The sequence below is a fragment of the Scyliorhinus canicula genome, chromosome 2, assembly GCF_902713615.1.
Source record: "Scyliorhinus canicula chromosome 2, sScyCan1.1, whole genome shotgun sequence".
NCBI classification, from domain to species: Eukaryota; Metazoa; Chordata; class Chondrichthyes; order Carcharhiniformes; family Scyliorhinidae; genus Scyliorhinus; species Scyliorhinus canicula.
Genome location: NC_052147.1, coordinates 148,336,236 through 148,351,612, shown reverse-complemented (window position 1 = coordinate 148,351,612; position 15,377 = coordinate 148,336,236).

Sequence of the window (15,377 nt, the reverse complement as noted above, 5' to 3'; positions counted from 1 at the left end):
CATGTCCTTGTCCAGGCCTCCCACTCCCACTGGAATATGTGTGCCTTTTCTGGGAACTCAGTTCACTGCTGGTTGAATGATGTCCCTAAGAGTCTATGTTCAGTGCTTAGTGGACATCACTCAAACCATTTGAGTCAGAGGACTTTGGGAACTGCCGGATGTACTATCTTACAGACTGACTGTTAAACCGATGGATGTAAAAGATCTTACGGCATTATTTCCAAAGAAGAGCAGGTGAGTTGTCCCTAGAGTTCCAGCCCTCAATCTTTCTGGCCGATATCCCGTTATCATTTGTGGCATCTTGCCTTGTTTCCTGCACTACAGTATTTCAGAAGAACCAAAATAAAAACAAAAAGTGCTCGATAAACCCAGCAGAGCTGGCAGCATCTGGAGAGAAACAGAGTTAACAGCCGGGATCATCCGGCCCTATCAAAGTCAATGGTAATTTATAATAATAATAATCTTTATTAGTGTCACAGGTAGGCTTACACTATCACTACAGTGAAGTTACTGTGAAAATCACCCAGTCGCCACACTCCAGCGCCTGTTCGGGTACACTGAGGGAGAATTCAGAATGTCCAATTTGCCTAACAGCACGTCTTTCGGGACTTGTGGGAGGAAACCGGAGCACCCGGAGGAAACCCACGCAAACGCAGGGAGACTTTGCACAGTCAGTGACCCAAGCCGGGAACCCTGCAGCTGTGAAGCAACAGTGCTACCCACTGTTAACATACTCCTAAACCCGTGCTGTTGAATGGCTCATCGGGGTTAGAGAAGACCGGGTGGGAAAGGGGGGGGGGGGGGGGTCGACTCCAGCGGGACCATAAGATCCCACTAAAGGGAAGGCCCGGAAAATCCCATCCATCGTTTTGAGTCCATATGACTCATTTTTCAAAAGGGCTGCATTGGTTATACAGCACGTTGGAATCTCCTAGAGTTGTGAAAGGTGCTATAAAAATAATAATGACTGTATGTATGTGTTTGAAATGCAATCAAGGGCTTTGACAGTTCACATGTGAAATAATAGTTACCGATAGAGTGATTCTTTAATTGTTTCTCCTGCATGTTCATACCTGTTAGCTTATTGCCTTTGGGATATTGAAGCGTTAATGCACCATCACTACTGTAAGTTTATTATAACTGTGTTGGTGAGACCGCACCCAGAGTACTGTAAGCAGTTAGATCTCCATACTTCAGGAGGGATTTCCTTAAGGAGGCAGTTCAGAGAAGGTCCACTTGGTTAATTTCTGGGGGCAGTATATTAGCATGGATAGAGGATTCGCTAACTAATAGAAGACAGAGTTGGGATAAGAAGGGCATTTGCCGAATGACAACCTGTAACTACTCGAGTGCCACAGGGATCAGTGCTGGGACCACAATTACTTGCAACATATATTAATTATTTGGAAATGAATGCACTATTGCCAAGTTTGCAGACGACACAAAAGTAGGTGGGAAGACAAGTGGTGATGGTGACACAAAGAGGACGTGATTCTCCGGCATCATTGCACTCTCGCTTGAGCGGAAAAAGGCCGGTGAATAGCGGGAGAAGCCGAAAATGAGAACTGCGCTAGGCGCCAAACGGCCCACTCCCAGAGGAAAAATTGGGATTGTGTTGTAGCACGGTAATAAACCAATTATCACCACTTAAGCCAACCCTTCTCCAATGACCTGTCATGATTCATCGGCCTCCCCAGCAAGTACTCACGCTGGCGCTGATTAGTCCTCCTTTTTAAAAACGTGAACTTGGCGGAAGGGTGTCTGTGAGCCGAGGAGGTGAGTAGTGATCTCCGCCTCCAGGCAACGAGGCTGGGGTCACTGGGCTTGTTGCCCCAATGCTCTACAAGGGGGTGGTGGACCCTTGGCTTGAGGGGAGAATCCCAGCTGAGGGTGGGGGAACCCTCTGCAGGGGTGGGATGCCATGCAAGGGTGGGGGGAGGCACTGGGTGGGGCAACAGGGGGGTAACCACGCACAGCATCACTATGCTAATCCTTAGATCGTGTGTATCCATTCCGGGGACAATCCTTGTCCCTGCCCGTCTGACACTGGCTGTGAGTCTGAAGGCTATCGCTAATAGGAAATTGCCAATCGTGGTTAAGTGAGCACTTCACACAACCCAAGTGGATTCCCATGGGTGGGCGGGCCATGTAGCATGTGGGAGTCATTGCCTAGCCTCCCAATCAGACCCCGATGCCTGGACACTGTGGGAGGCAACACGACACACGCAGCAGCCAACATCCAAACACCATGCAGGGGATGGGACAGAACTCTGGGGGCATGTCCACGGCCAAAGGGTGAATGAGTGCCATGGGGAGGGGATCAGCAGCCGGTCCAGGTGATGTTATGAGCGGGTGTCCGGGATACAGGGTCTGGGGCTGAAGAGGTGAGCGCGCTGTGGCCCGGGAGTGTGTGGATGGGTGGGGGGAGGGGAGTATCAATGGGGGAGTGGAGGGTCCCGGGGTTGGAGTCACCGTTGTTTGTCAGTCTAACACCCTCTTCCAATGCTTTACAGATATTGGCTGCTATGAAGGGATTTTGGACCCAGAACTTGCCGACATGCTGCTGCTGCTAGGCCAGGCGGCCAGACGCCAGAGACGGCAGCAGCGGCGGCAGCAGGTACTCAAGGCAGCGGCTCATGTGCCGGATTACGCACCACATCGTGAGGACCCGGCTGTCCATCAGACCAAGGGGGACCCAGAGGGGGAGGCCGCAAGAGCCCAGGGTGTACAGACATCACTGGTTGTTTGAACAGATGAAGAACGAGGAGACGGTGCGGCATCTGTGCCATGTCCTCGCTGATTTGGCACCACATGGAGGAGGAGGACGCCTGCTCCTGGCTGCCGTCAAGGTCACCACAGCCCTGAATTCTTATGCCTCAGGATCATTCCAGGTTTCTAGCGGGTTCTTTGTGGTATCTTGCAGGCCACAGCCCATGGATGCATCGACAGGTCACTGATACCTTGTTTGCCCAGGTAGAAAACTACATCAACTTTGACCTGGACCAAGCCCAGCAACATGCCCGGGCAGCAAGTTTCTCCGCGATCGCTAGGATGCCACAGGTCCAGGGGGTGATAGATGGCATGCATCATCGGGCCATCTACGTTAACAGAAAGGGGTTCCAGTCCCTGAACATACAGCTCATGTGTGGCCACCAGATGAAGATGATGCACGTGTGTGCACACTTCCCAGGGAGTGTCCACCACAGTTACATCCTGGGGCAGTCAGTCATCCCCGGGCTCTTCAGGCCCACCCCAGGATGGATGGCTGGTTCTTGGGGGATAAGGGGTACCTACTGAGGACCTGGCTAATGACGGCAGTACAGAGGCCAGAGACCGAAGCGGAGACCCGGTACAATGAGGCCCATATAGCCATCCGGGCTGTGATTGTGTGGTGCATCGCACTTCTCAAGATGCGATTCCAATGCCTTGACCACTCCGGTGGTGCCCTGTAGTACCACGGCTGGAGGGTCACCCGTTTTGTGGTGGTCTGCTGTGTCCTCCACAATCTGGCACAGCAGCAAGATGGAGATAGGTGATAAGGAACATGTACCACCTACGAGGAGGAGGAGGAGGAGGAGGAGGATGAGGATGATGAAGTGGTGTTGGACCTGCAGTGGCTGGAGAACGAGACCAGGGAGGAACCGAAGGCCCAGCCGGAGGCTGCAGGACAGGCAGCAGCGGCGAGGGTCCGGCAAGCCCGGAGAGCCAGGGAGGCCCGCTTCCCTGAGGACCTGGTCTCGTCCACTCAATGTTGGCGATGTCTCCTGTGCCTTCTGGGACTTCTCTAATTAGCGATGAATTTGCTGGAGTGTCGCTGACATCTCCCCGAATATCTCGACTGCTCCCTATCGTCTCCATTAGCTCCAGGATTACCACTTCCATATTCTCAGCTGGGAACCAACTGGATCCTGGGATCCAGCATCCCTCCGACTGCTGTCTCGCCTGGGGGTTCCTGCCTCCACCTGATGTACATCAGCAGCTGTGCGGTGCTCAGCAGATTGTGCCCCAGAAGCCTGACCACTAACATCTCCCACTGAGGTGCGTGTATCTGCGCTGGTGGAGGGTGAAGATGACAGCTGTGACATCTCGACTGTGTCTTCCTCGGAGCTCTCCTCCGAGCTGACCTCCTGGGAGGCTGGAAAGGGAGCCGCCTTGGATTGGCCGACGCCATCGGCTGGAAGTCCTGCAGGAGAATGGACATGTGGTCAGTGGGAGGGATGGGTCAGTCAGTAAGGCAATATCAACACACTTTGGCAGGGCGTCTGGTTGGGGCCAATGGTTCATCACCTCTGCGGCTTCCGCCAATCTCCGGGTTGGTGACTGCCCAGTTCTCGGTCACCCCCGTCACCTCCTGGGCACGCCCCTGAAAGAAGGTGGGAATTCTTAAATCCGGCACCCCACCGCCAGTCTGGGTCCTCTCCCGATGATTGTGTGAGAGCTTTGCCTGAGGAGGCACAGAGAGGGCATCATTGGACACACGGGTGGTTCACAGTGGTGAGAGGGGGGTGCGAAGGAGGGGTTGGGGAGGGGGCGTTGGTGTCTACTCACTTGTGTAGGTCGTTGAGCTTTTTACGGTTCAGGAGGTCGGTCTTCCTGGTCATACTCCTAAACCTTACAGCCGTAACCACCTCGTCCCAGGCAGCACTGGCTGCCCTGTGGCTCATCTCTGGGACCCTCGCCGTCACAGGACATCTCTCCTGGCCTCCACTGTGTCTAGCAGCTTCCCTGTGTAGTGATATGCATTAACAAGCGTATGTGTAAATATATATAGCCTCCGACCAGTAGGTGTCAGGCACGTAGTAGCACATGACACTGCAGCCTGGGGGGGGAATCATGAGGAGAAACTATCATGGTCAGTCAGATTTGTATTAGTTCCAGTTTTATCGATTGATTTCCGACACAAAGTTTATTATACTATAATAAAATTAACTCGTCTTGAACTAGGTGTTCTTTCATATGCCGACTCAGTAATTGTCTGTGTATAAGAACATAATAGTCGGGTTCCCACTGCTGAATCTTGGGGCCGGTCTCCTCGGCACCATTATTGGGAGCTGACTGGGGTTGACTGAGCAAGTGCTGCTCGACCTTGTTAGCAGGGGGCTGGTGAGCGCAATGCTGGCAAATTGGCTGGTGAGCCTTTATGTGCGGCGAGAAGCCTGTGGGGCCTCATTAAGTGGACCAATTAATGTTGAATAACTGCCGGCCTCGCTGGACCGAGAGCCGGGAAGCTCACGGCACTCTACCACACGTAGAAATCTTTCCAGAGAATTGCACCCAGAGTCTACAAGGAGGTATAGGCCAGGATTCTCCAAAAACCCAGCCAAGTGTTGACGACGGTGTCAAAACCAGCACGAACGACGCTGCGTCAATGGGCCTCCAGGCCCAGTAATTCTTCTCTTCTTCGGGGGCAGAATGGCACCACAGTACTGTGCGCTGCTCCGGTGTCGAAAGCCGGCCCTATACGACCGCCGCGGGTCCGCGCATGCGTGCCACGCCCGGCGCGGGTCTGCACAGGCGCGCCATGGCCGTCTCCGCGCCGGTGCATGCACGTGGTGGCCGTATCCGTGCCGGCCGCCAGGCAACATGGCAGAGCCCAACAGGGGTCCGGCACGGAGGAACATAGGCCCCTCCCCCGGAATGACCACGCCTGACAATCGGTAGCCCCCGATCGCGGGCCTGGCCACCGTGGAGGCCCCCTCAGAGTCAGATCCCCCCAGCAGGATGGCCCCTGCAGCCAGAACGCCGAGGTCCCGCCGGGTGGGACCATATGTAAACCATGCCGGTGGAATTCGGCCTGTCGAGCGCGGAGAATTGCAGCTGGGGCCGCTTTCAATTGTCCCCAACTGCTGCCGTGGCGACTGGGCAGGCGCAATTTCCTGGTCACTGGAGAATCGGCGGCCCAGCGTCGGAGCGGCGTGGCAGGATTCTCGCGCACTCTCCGCGATTCTCCGACCCGGTGCGGGCTCGGAGAATCGTGGCCATAGACAGGTTAGGTGTGATGGAACCATCAATTCACTAGACACGTGCTTTAAGATATGAACAGTGGTTTTAATCTACTTACTACAGAGCCAGCCTGTTACCCATTGAACTCTCGATGAACTGGCAGGCTGGCTCTGGACAAGGGTATTTATACAGTAGTCCAGGGGGAGGAGTCATGGGCGGAGCCAAGGGTGGAGCCCTGTACAAACTCCTGAGCATTCCCAGAGCTACTCCCCCTAGTGGTCGGATAATGCTACTGCGCTTACAATGGTATTGGTAAATACAGTGTGAATTACTGAGTTACATTCACCACATTCACCCCCTGCAAAAAAATTAAGTCCGTTGGGGGTGGTGGTCTACAAAGTAAGTCTGTCCGGTGGTCGAACTGTCCGCTGTGATCTGCGGAGCACCGGGGTTGCAGCCTCTTGCGATGGCTGGATGGGTGTTGTGTGCTGGGGTACGATGGCAGACTCCAGGGAGGGTTGTGTCCGAGCTTCATACTCTTCTGGTTCGACTGGGGACTGGGGGTGCTGGGGTCTGGCCGGCGCGGGTGCACGGAACTGGTGGAGCAAGCTCGTGGGCTCGGGAGCGCGAGGGGGCGGCAGCATGGGGTGTAGGGTGAGGGGTCCTTCTGTGGGAGTAGAGGGGGTGCTGGATCCGGCGGGTGCCAGATCCTGGAGGGATACTGTGTCCTGACGGCCGTCAGGGAACTCGACGAAGGCGTACTGGGGGTTGGAGTGGAGCAGGCACACCTTCTCAACAAGGGGGTCGGTTTTGTGTGCCCTGACGTGTTTCCTCAGGAGTACCGTGCCCGGTGTCCTCAGCCATGCCGGAAGTGAGACCCCCGTGGTAGTGCCCCTGGAAAAAATGAAGAGCCTCTCGTGAGGGGTCTGATTGGTCGCTGTGTATAAGAGGGACCTAATAGCGTGGAGCGCGTCTGGGAGGATTTCCTGCCACTGGGAGACTTGGAGCTTTCTAGACCGGAGGGTCAGTAGGACGGTCTTCCAGACCGTCGCGTTCTCCCTCTCCACCTGCCCGTTCCCCCTGGGGTCGAAGCAATGCCCTTGTCGAGCAGGTACTGACGCAGCTCGTCGCTCATGAAGGACGAACCCCGATCGCTGTGCATGTAGCTGGGGAAACCAAACAGGGTGAAGATGCTATGCAGGGCCCTAATGACTGTGTGGGAGGTCATGTCGGGGCACGGGATAGCGAATGGGAAACGGGAGAACTCATCTACGACGTTTAGAAAGTAAACGTTCTTGTTAGTTGAGGGGAGTGGCCCTTTGAAATCAATCACGGGGCGTTCAAAGGGCCTAGAATCCTTGACCAGGTGGGCCCTGTCTGGTCTATAGAAGTGCAGTTTGCACTCCGCACAGATCGGGCAGTCCCTGGTGACCGCTTTTACCTCCTCGTTGGAGAAAGGCAGGTTTCGGACCCTGATGTACTGGGCGAGCCGGGTGACCCCCGGGTGGCAGAGGTCGTTGTGGATGACTTTCAGTCGGTCAATCTGCGTGCTGGCGCATGTCCCGCGGGATAGGGCATCTGGGGGCTCGTTGAGCTTCCCAGGTCGAAACTTAATATCGTAGCGAAAGGTGGAGAGTTCGATCCTCCACCGAAGAATTTTATCATTTTTTATTTTGCCCCTTTGCGAGTTATCAAACATAAAGGCAACCGATCTTTGATCGGTGATGAGGGTGAACCTCCTACCTGTGAGGTAGTGCCTCCAGTAACGAATAGCCTCCACAATGGCTTGTGCTTCTTTCTCGACTGAGGAGTGTCGGAGTTCTGAAGCGGAGAGGGTACGGGAGAGAAATTCAATGGGCCTCCCTGCCTGATTTAAAGTGGCTGCTAGAGCTACCACTGAGGCGTCGCTCTCAACCTGGAATGGAGTGGATTCATCCACCACCCGCATGGCCGCTTTGGCGATGTCCTCCTTGATGCAGCTGAAGGCCTGGCGTGTCTCAGCTGACAGGGGAAATCGTGTGGCCTTAAAGAGTGGGCGGGCTTTGTCCGCATATTGAGGGACCCACTGGACGTAGTAGGAGAAAAAGCCCAAGCACCATTTGAGGGCCTTGGGGCAATGGGGGAGGGGGAGTTCTAAGAGGGGGCGCATGCTGTCCGGGTCTGGGCCCAGGACTCCGTTTTCCACGATGTAGCCGAGGATGGCCAGTCTGTTTGTGTGGAAAAAGCATTTATCTTTGTTGTAGGTGATGTTTAATTTCTGTGCCGTCAAGGGCCCAGCGCCCCACATGGAGGCTGGAAGGTGCCTTACTAGCTGACAAGGCCTTCAGCGAAAGGATAGCGCGGGCCATAGCGGAGTACACGGAGAACAACCAAAACGGGGAGGTCTCATCCTCCACGTTCTGGGAAGCGCTTAAGGCCGTACTAAGAGGGGAAATCATTGCCCACAAAGCGCAAAGAGATAGGGAGGAAAGGGTGGCTAGGCAGAAGCTGGTCGACTCCATACTGGAGGTAGACCGTAAATACTCCGAGGCCCCGACCGTAGAGCTCCTGGCGGAGAGAAAAGAATTACAAAGAAACTTTGACCTGCTCTCCACCAGGAAAGCAGTGCACCAACTCCGCCAGGCACGCGGGGCCCTGTACGAACACGGAGACAAAGCCAGCCGCCTGTTGGCACACCAGCTGAGAAAGCAGGCAGCCAGCAGGGAAATTGCGCAAATCAGAGGTACCAGAGGCACGTGGGAAACAGAACCAGAGAGGATTAACGAAACCTTCAAGGCCTTCTACCAAGAGCTATACACCTTGGAGCCCCCAACGGGGAAGGCTGGGATGAACCGGTTTCTTGATGGACTGGACATACCAGTCGTGGGAGAGGGCAGAAAACGGGATCTGGAAGCACCACTAGCACTGGGAGAGATCATGGAGAGCATTAGCTCCATGCAGACGGGGAAGGCGCCGGGACCGGACGGATTCCCGGCGGACTTCTACAAAAAATTCGCGACAGCGCTGGCCCCGCACCTGCGGGAGATGTTCACAGACTCGCTAGCTAGGGGCACACTGCCGCCCACGTTAGCACAGGCCTCAATCTCGCTGATACCTAAGAAAGACAAGGACCCAACGGAATGTGGGTCATACAGACCCATATCTCTGCTGAACGCAGACGCCAAAATACTGGCCAAAATCCTAGCCAAAAGGCTAGAAGACTGTGTACCTGAGGTGGTCACAGAGGACCAGACGGGCTTCGTCAAAGGTAGACAGCTTACCGCGAACATCAGGCGCCTGCTGAACGTGATAATGACCCCCTCCGGGGAGAGAACACAAGAGGTGATCGTCTCCCTGGACGCAGAAAAGGCCTTCGACAGAGTCGAATGGAAATACCTCATAGAGGTACTGGAGCGGTTCGGGCTTGGAACAGGGTTCACCGCTTGGGTAAAGCTCCTATACAACGCTCCCATGGCGAGTGTACGGACCAACAATACCAACTCCCAATACTTCCAGCTGCACAGGGGCACCAGACAAGGATGCCCACTGTCCCCGCTGCTGTTCGCACTAGCAATCGAACCGCTAGCAATCGCGCTCAGGGCAGCAAAAAATTGGAGGGGGATCCGAAGGGGAGGTAGAGAGCACAGAGTCTCACTCTATGCGGATGATCTGCTCCTCTATATCTCGGACCCACAAAGCAGCATGGACGGAATCATAGCGCTCCTGAAAGAGTTTGGAGCCTTCTCGGGCTACAAACTCAACATGAGCAAAAGTGAGATCTTCCCAGTACACCCGCAAGGGGGGGGGGGGGGGGGGGGGGGGGGCAGCACTAAAGGGCCTGCCGTTCAAACAAGCCCAAAATAAATTCCGCTACCTGGGGATCCAAATAGCCCATGACTGGAAAGGGATCCACAAATGGAACCTCACCAGCCTGACGGAGGAAGTTAAAAAGGACCTGCAAAGATGGAACACACTCCCGCTCTCCCTCGCGGGGAGAGTCCAGACGATCAAAATGAACGTACTGCCCAGGTTCCTCTTCCTGTTTAGATCCATTCCGATCTACATCCCCAAGGCCTTTTTCAAAGCGCTGGACAAACATATCATGGCGTTCGTATGGGGGGGTAAAATTGCTAGGATCCCAAAGAAGGTCATACAAAAAACAAAATCCAGGGGAGGGTTAGCCCTCCCGAATCTACAATTCTACCACTGGGCAGCAACAGCCGAGCGAGTAAGGGGATGGATCCAGGAGCCAGAAGCCGAGTGGGTGCGTGCGGAGGAGGCCTCCTGCATGGGAACCTCCCTCCGGGCCCTCGCCACAGCAGCACTCCCATCCCCACCCAAAAAACACTCCACCAGCCCAGTGGTGACGGCCACCCTCCAATCCTGGAACCAACTGCGGCAGCAATTTGGCCTGTACAAAATGTCGGACAAGGCTCCCATCTGCAACAACCATAGGTTCACACCAGCACTGACTGACGCCACCTTCAAAAGGTGGAGGCAGGACGGGGGGACACTGACAGTCAAGGACCTATACACGGACGACAGGATCGCAACACTGGACGAACTGACAGAGAAATTTCAGCTAGCTGGGGGGAACGAGCTACGGTACCTGCAGCTCAAAAACTTCCTACGAAAGGAGACAAGGACATACCCACAACTGCCACGACGGACACTACTGGAAGACCTACTGGACGCAAGTATCCTACAGAAAGGGAACTGTAGTGACATGTATGACCGACTGGTAGATAGGGACGACACCGTACTGGACGCAACAAGAAGGAAATGGGAGGACGACCTGGGGATGGAGATAGGGTGGGGACTCTGGAGCGAAGCACTGCATAGGGTCAACTCCACCTCCACGTGCGCAAGGCTCAGCCTGACGCAACTAAAAGTGGTACATAGAGCCCACTTAACGAGAAACCGTATGAGTAGGTTCTTCCCGGAGGTGGAGGACAAATGTGAGCGGTGCCAGAGAGGCCCGGCCAACCACGCCCACATGTTCTGGTCTTGCCCCAGACTTGTGGAGTACTGGACAGCCTTCTTCGAGGCTATGTCCAAAGTGGTGGGGGTGAGGGTGGAGCCATGCCCGATAGTGGCGGTCTTCGGGGTTTCAGACCAGCCAGATCTATTCCTGGGGAGGAGGGCGGACGCCCTTGCCTTTGCCTCCCTGATTGCCCGCCTTAGAATCCTGTTTGGCTGGCGGTCAGCAGCACCACCCAGAGCTGCAGACTGGCTGTCCGACCTCTCGGAATCTCTCCAAATGGAGAAAATCAAATTCGCCATCCGAGGGTCGGACGACGGCTTCCACAGAACGTGGGAGCCATTCATGCAACTGTTCCGGGACCTGTTTGTGGCCAACGTACAGGAGGAAGAATAGTCGGGTGGCCAAGAACCAGGGGAAAATGGACGGGAATCGGGGGAAGGTAGCCGGGGGGAGGGAGGGGGGGGGGGGGCTACGGGCTCGGTATGGGGGTTTGATGGCAAGCCAAGGCCCAAAACCAAACTATAAATAAATGCCTATAAACATGTGCCTCGGCCATATTGGGGAATGTAAAATATGTATGCTGGCTAAAGGGGGCGGCCACAATTATTGTTATGAAGATGCTTACCTGTAAATATTCATGTTAAATTTTTGTGTTTTCCTTTTTTTTTTCTCTCTCTCTCTAATAACTTGTAATTTGTCATATATAAAATATGAAAACTCAATAAAAAAACATTTAAAAAAAAAAAAAATTTCTGTGCCGTCTGGAAAAAACGGTGGAGGCTGGCGTCATGGTCCTGCTGGTCATAGCCGCAGATGGTGACATTGTCCAAGTACGGAAACGTGGCCCGCAGCCCGTACTGGTCCACCATTCGGTCTATTGCTCGTTGGAACACCGAGACCCCATTAGTGACACCGAAGGGGACCCGGAGGAAATGGAAGAGGCGGCCATCGGCCTCGAATGCCGTGTAGTGGCGGTCCTCCGGGCGGATTGGGAGCTGGTGGTATGCAGACTTCAGATCCACCGTGGAAAAGAGCCGATACTGGCTGATCTGATTTACCATGTCTGCAATCCTGGGGAGGGGATACGCGTCGGGGAGCGTAAATCTATTTATGGTCTGACTATAGTCGACAACGATGCGGAATTTTTCCCCGGTCTTAACGACCACCACCTGAGCTCTCCAGGGACTATTGCTGGCCTCTATAATCCCCTCACTAAGAAGCCTTCGGACCTCTGATCTGATAAATACCCTATCCTGCAGGCTGTACCGCCTGCTACGAGTGGCTACGGGTTTACAGTCCTTTGTGAGATTGGCGAAGAGAGGAGGGGGGGAGATTCGCAGCATAGCGAGGCTGCAGATAGTGAGTGGGGGCCCGCCGAAGCTGAGGGTGAGGCTCTTAAGGTTACACTGAAAATCTAGGCCTAATAAGAGTGGCGCGCAGAGGTCGGGCAAAACGTAGAGTTGAAATTTTGAGTAGCTAGCGCCTCGGATTGTGAGTGTCCCGGCGGTGCGCCCCTGGATCTGGACAGAATGGGAGCCTGAAGCGAGCGAGATAGTTTGCCGCACGGGGAAAACGGGGAGCGAACAGCGTCTTACCAGGTCTGGGTGTATGAAGCTCTCAGTGCTCCCGGAGTCGAAAAGGCATGCCGTGTTGTACCCGTTGATTTGGACCTCTGCCATCGAATTTTGCAGATGCTTCGGGCGTGATTGATCTAGGGTGACTGCGCCGAGTTGCGGGCCGCGTGTCGAGCGCCCGGGGAGGTCGTACTCTTCTGATGAGTTGTCCGAGCGTGGAGATGCAGGTCGGGCCCATGGATCGCACGTGGCGGGCGGCGAGGAAGATGCCATCCAAGATGGCGGCCCCCATGAGACGTACGTGGCCGGCCGCATAGTGGAGGTTTGCCAAGATGGCGGCCTCCATGGATCGCACGTGGCGGGAGGGGGCGGGGTCGGGGCACAGGCCACAGCGTTTCGGGCCCCGCGGGCCTGCGTGTGTGGGGAGTGATTACTTTGTGCCGCTGGGGAGTTGGAAGCTGGGGCCCTTTTTGTGAGGCACTCTCGCGTAGTGGCCTTTCCGCCCGCAGCTGCTGCAGGTCGCGTTGCGGGCCGGGCAGTGCTGCTGCGGGTGCTTATTCTGGCCGCAGAAATGGCAGGCTGGAGCAGCATAGTGGCTGGCTGGAGCAGCATAGTGGCTGGCTGGGGCAGCATGGTGGCTGGGCGGCCGCGTGGCACAGGCCTGGGGGAGTCGCTGGTCAGGGGCCCATGATTGGGTCGCGGGGTCCGCGGGGAACGAGGTGAGGCTGCGGAAGGAGACCTCCATCGTGGTAGCAATTTCCGCAGTTGTTTCTAAGTCCTGGGCCCCCTTTTCCAGCAGTCGTTGGCGGACATAATTAGACCTGAGGCCCGCTACAAAAACATCGCGTACAGCAAGTTCTCTATGGTCAGCCGCGGTAACTGCTTGATAGTTACAGTCATTTGATAGATTATTGAGCTCTCTTAAAAATTCGGCGAGTGATTCTGTAGGCCACTGGCGTCGAGTCGTGAACACATGGCGTGCGTAAACTTCGTTAATGGGCCTTACATACATCTTATTGAGTATCGCTAGCGCTGCAGTATATGAACTGGCTGAGTTTAGTTGCGTAGAGATTCTGTGGCTCACCCTCGCGTGCAGTAGACTTAACTTCTGTTCCTCTGTTGTTTCGGCTGTGCCCGCTTCTGCCAGGTAGGCCTTAAAGCACCGTAGCCAGTGGGAGAAGATTTCTTTTGCCTCTGCATCCTGTGGCTCGAGTTCCAGGCATCCAGGCTTGAGGTCTGATTCCATGATCGATCCTGACTGTTCTTAAGTAGAATAAATTGATGGAACCATCAATTCACTAGACACGTGCTTTAAGATATGAACAGTGGTTTTAATCTACTTACTACAGAGCCAGCCTGTTACCCGTTGAACTCTCGATGAACTGCAGGCTGGCTCTGGACAAGGGTATTTATACAGTAGTCCAGGGGGAGGAGTCATGGGCGGAGCCAAGGGTGGAGCCCTGTACAAACTCCTGAGCATTCCCAGAGCTACTCCCCCTAGTGGTCGGATAACGCTACTGCGCTTACAATGGTATTGGTAAATACAGTGTGAATTACTAAGTTACATTCACCACAAGGTGAATGGGCAAAAACCTGGCTGATGGAATATAAGGTGGAAAAATGTGAAGTTATTGCACTTTGGTCGTAATAATAAAGGCACTGACTATTATTTAAATGGAGAAAGACTGCAGAAAGCTGCTGCACAGAGGGATTTGGGGGTTCTCGTGCATCAAACACAAAAAGCCAGCATGCAAGTTCAGCAGGTATTTGGGAAGGCAAATGGAATGTTGGCCTTCATTTCAAAGGGAATGGAGTATAAAATAGGGAAGTCTTGTTAAAACTATACCAGGCACAAGTTAGACCACAGCTGGAATACTGTGAACAGTATTGGTTCCCTTATCTAAGGAAAGATATAGTGGCACTGGAGGCAGTCCAGATAAGGTTCACTAGGTTGATCTGGGTATGGAGGAATTTTCTTATGAGGTTGAGCTGGTTGGGCCTGTAATCATTGAAGTTTAGAAGAATGAGATGTGACCTTATTGAAACATTTAGGTTTTGAGGGGATTTTACAAGGTCGAGAGGATGTTTCCCCTCATGGGGGAATCTCAAACGAGCGGGAATAGTTTCAGAACGAGGGGGTTGCCCATTTAAAATGGAGACGAGGAGGAATTCATTCTCTGAGGGATCGTTCGAATTCTTTTCCCCTTGGAGGCTGAGCCACTGAATCAAGGCAGACTCTTGAATTGGAGGGCACATGGGATAATTGGGAGGCAGGCTTAACCACGATCTAATTCAATAATGTAGGAGGCTCGAGAAGCTAAATGGCCTACTCCTGCTCCTGTTATTATTGAGTCCCTCTTGATTCACCCAGCTGGTACAAAAATCATTCAACAAATGTTACACCTTGGCGTCTTCATTTCCTCTTGTTACTTGTCATCTGAACGAGCAAGCTTTCTTCGCCAGAGTATTGCTCAGTGACAGTTCCCACGTAGACCTCTGCTGTGTGCTGCATTTGAGGTCAGGAAAAGCCATGAAAACAGGCCAACCAAGTTGTGATTACAGAGCAGCCCTGCCACCACCTGTGCAGTTGAATAGAGACAATATAAATTTGGCTTTAGTTGAAAGGAGCTTGTTGATAGGGGACAACGTGCAAGGGTTTGATGGCTTCGATAGCGTTTCAGTGAGAGGATTTTATCATTTGAGTGTAGCTTGGACTGATTCAGGAAGTGCTTGGAGGCCCCGATTGGACGTTACTGTGAGCAATCGCAGGGAAAAATCATTTAAACATCATGCGTTTATTCACTTTCTTTGCGCCCTTAATTCTCATTGTTGGTCGTAACATTTGAGCACCTCCAAGCCACACACCGTCTGCACTTGGAGCAATATCACCGTTCCTT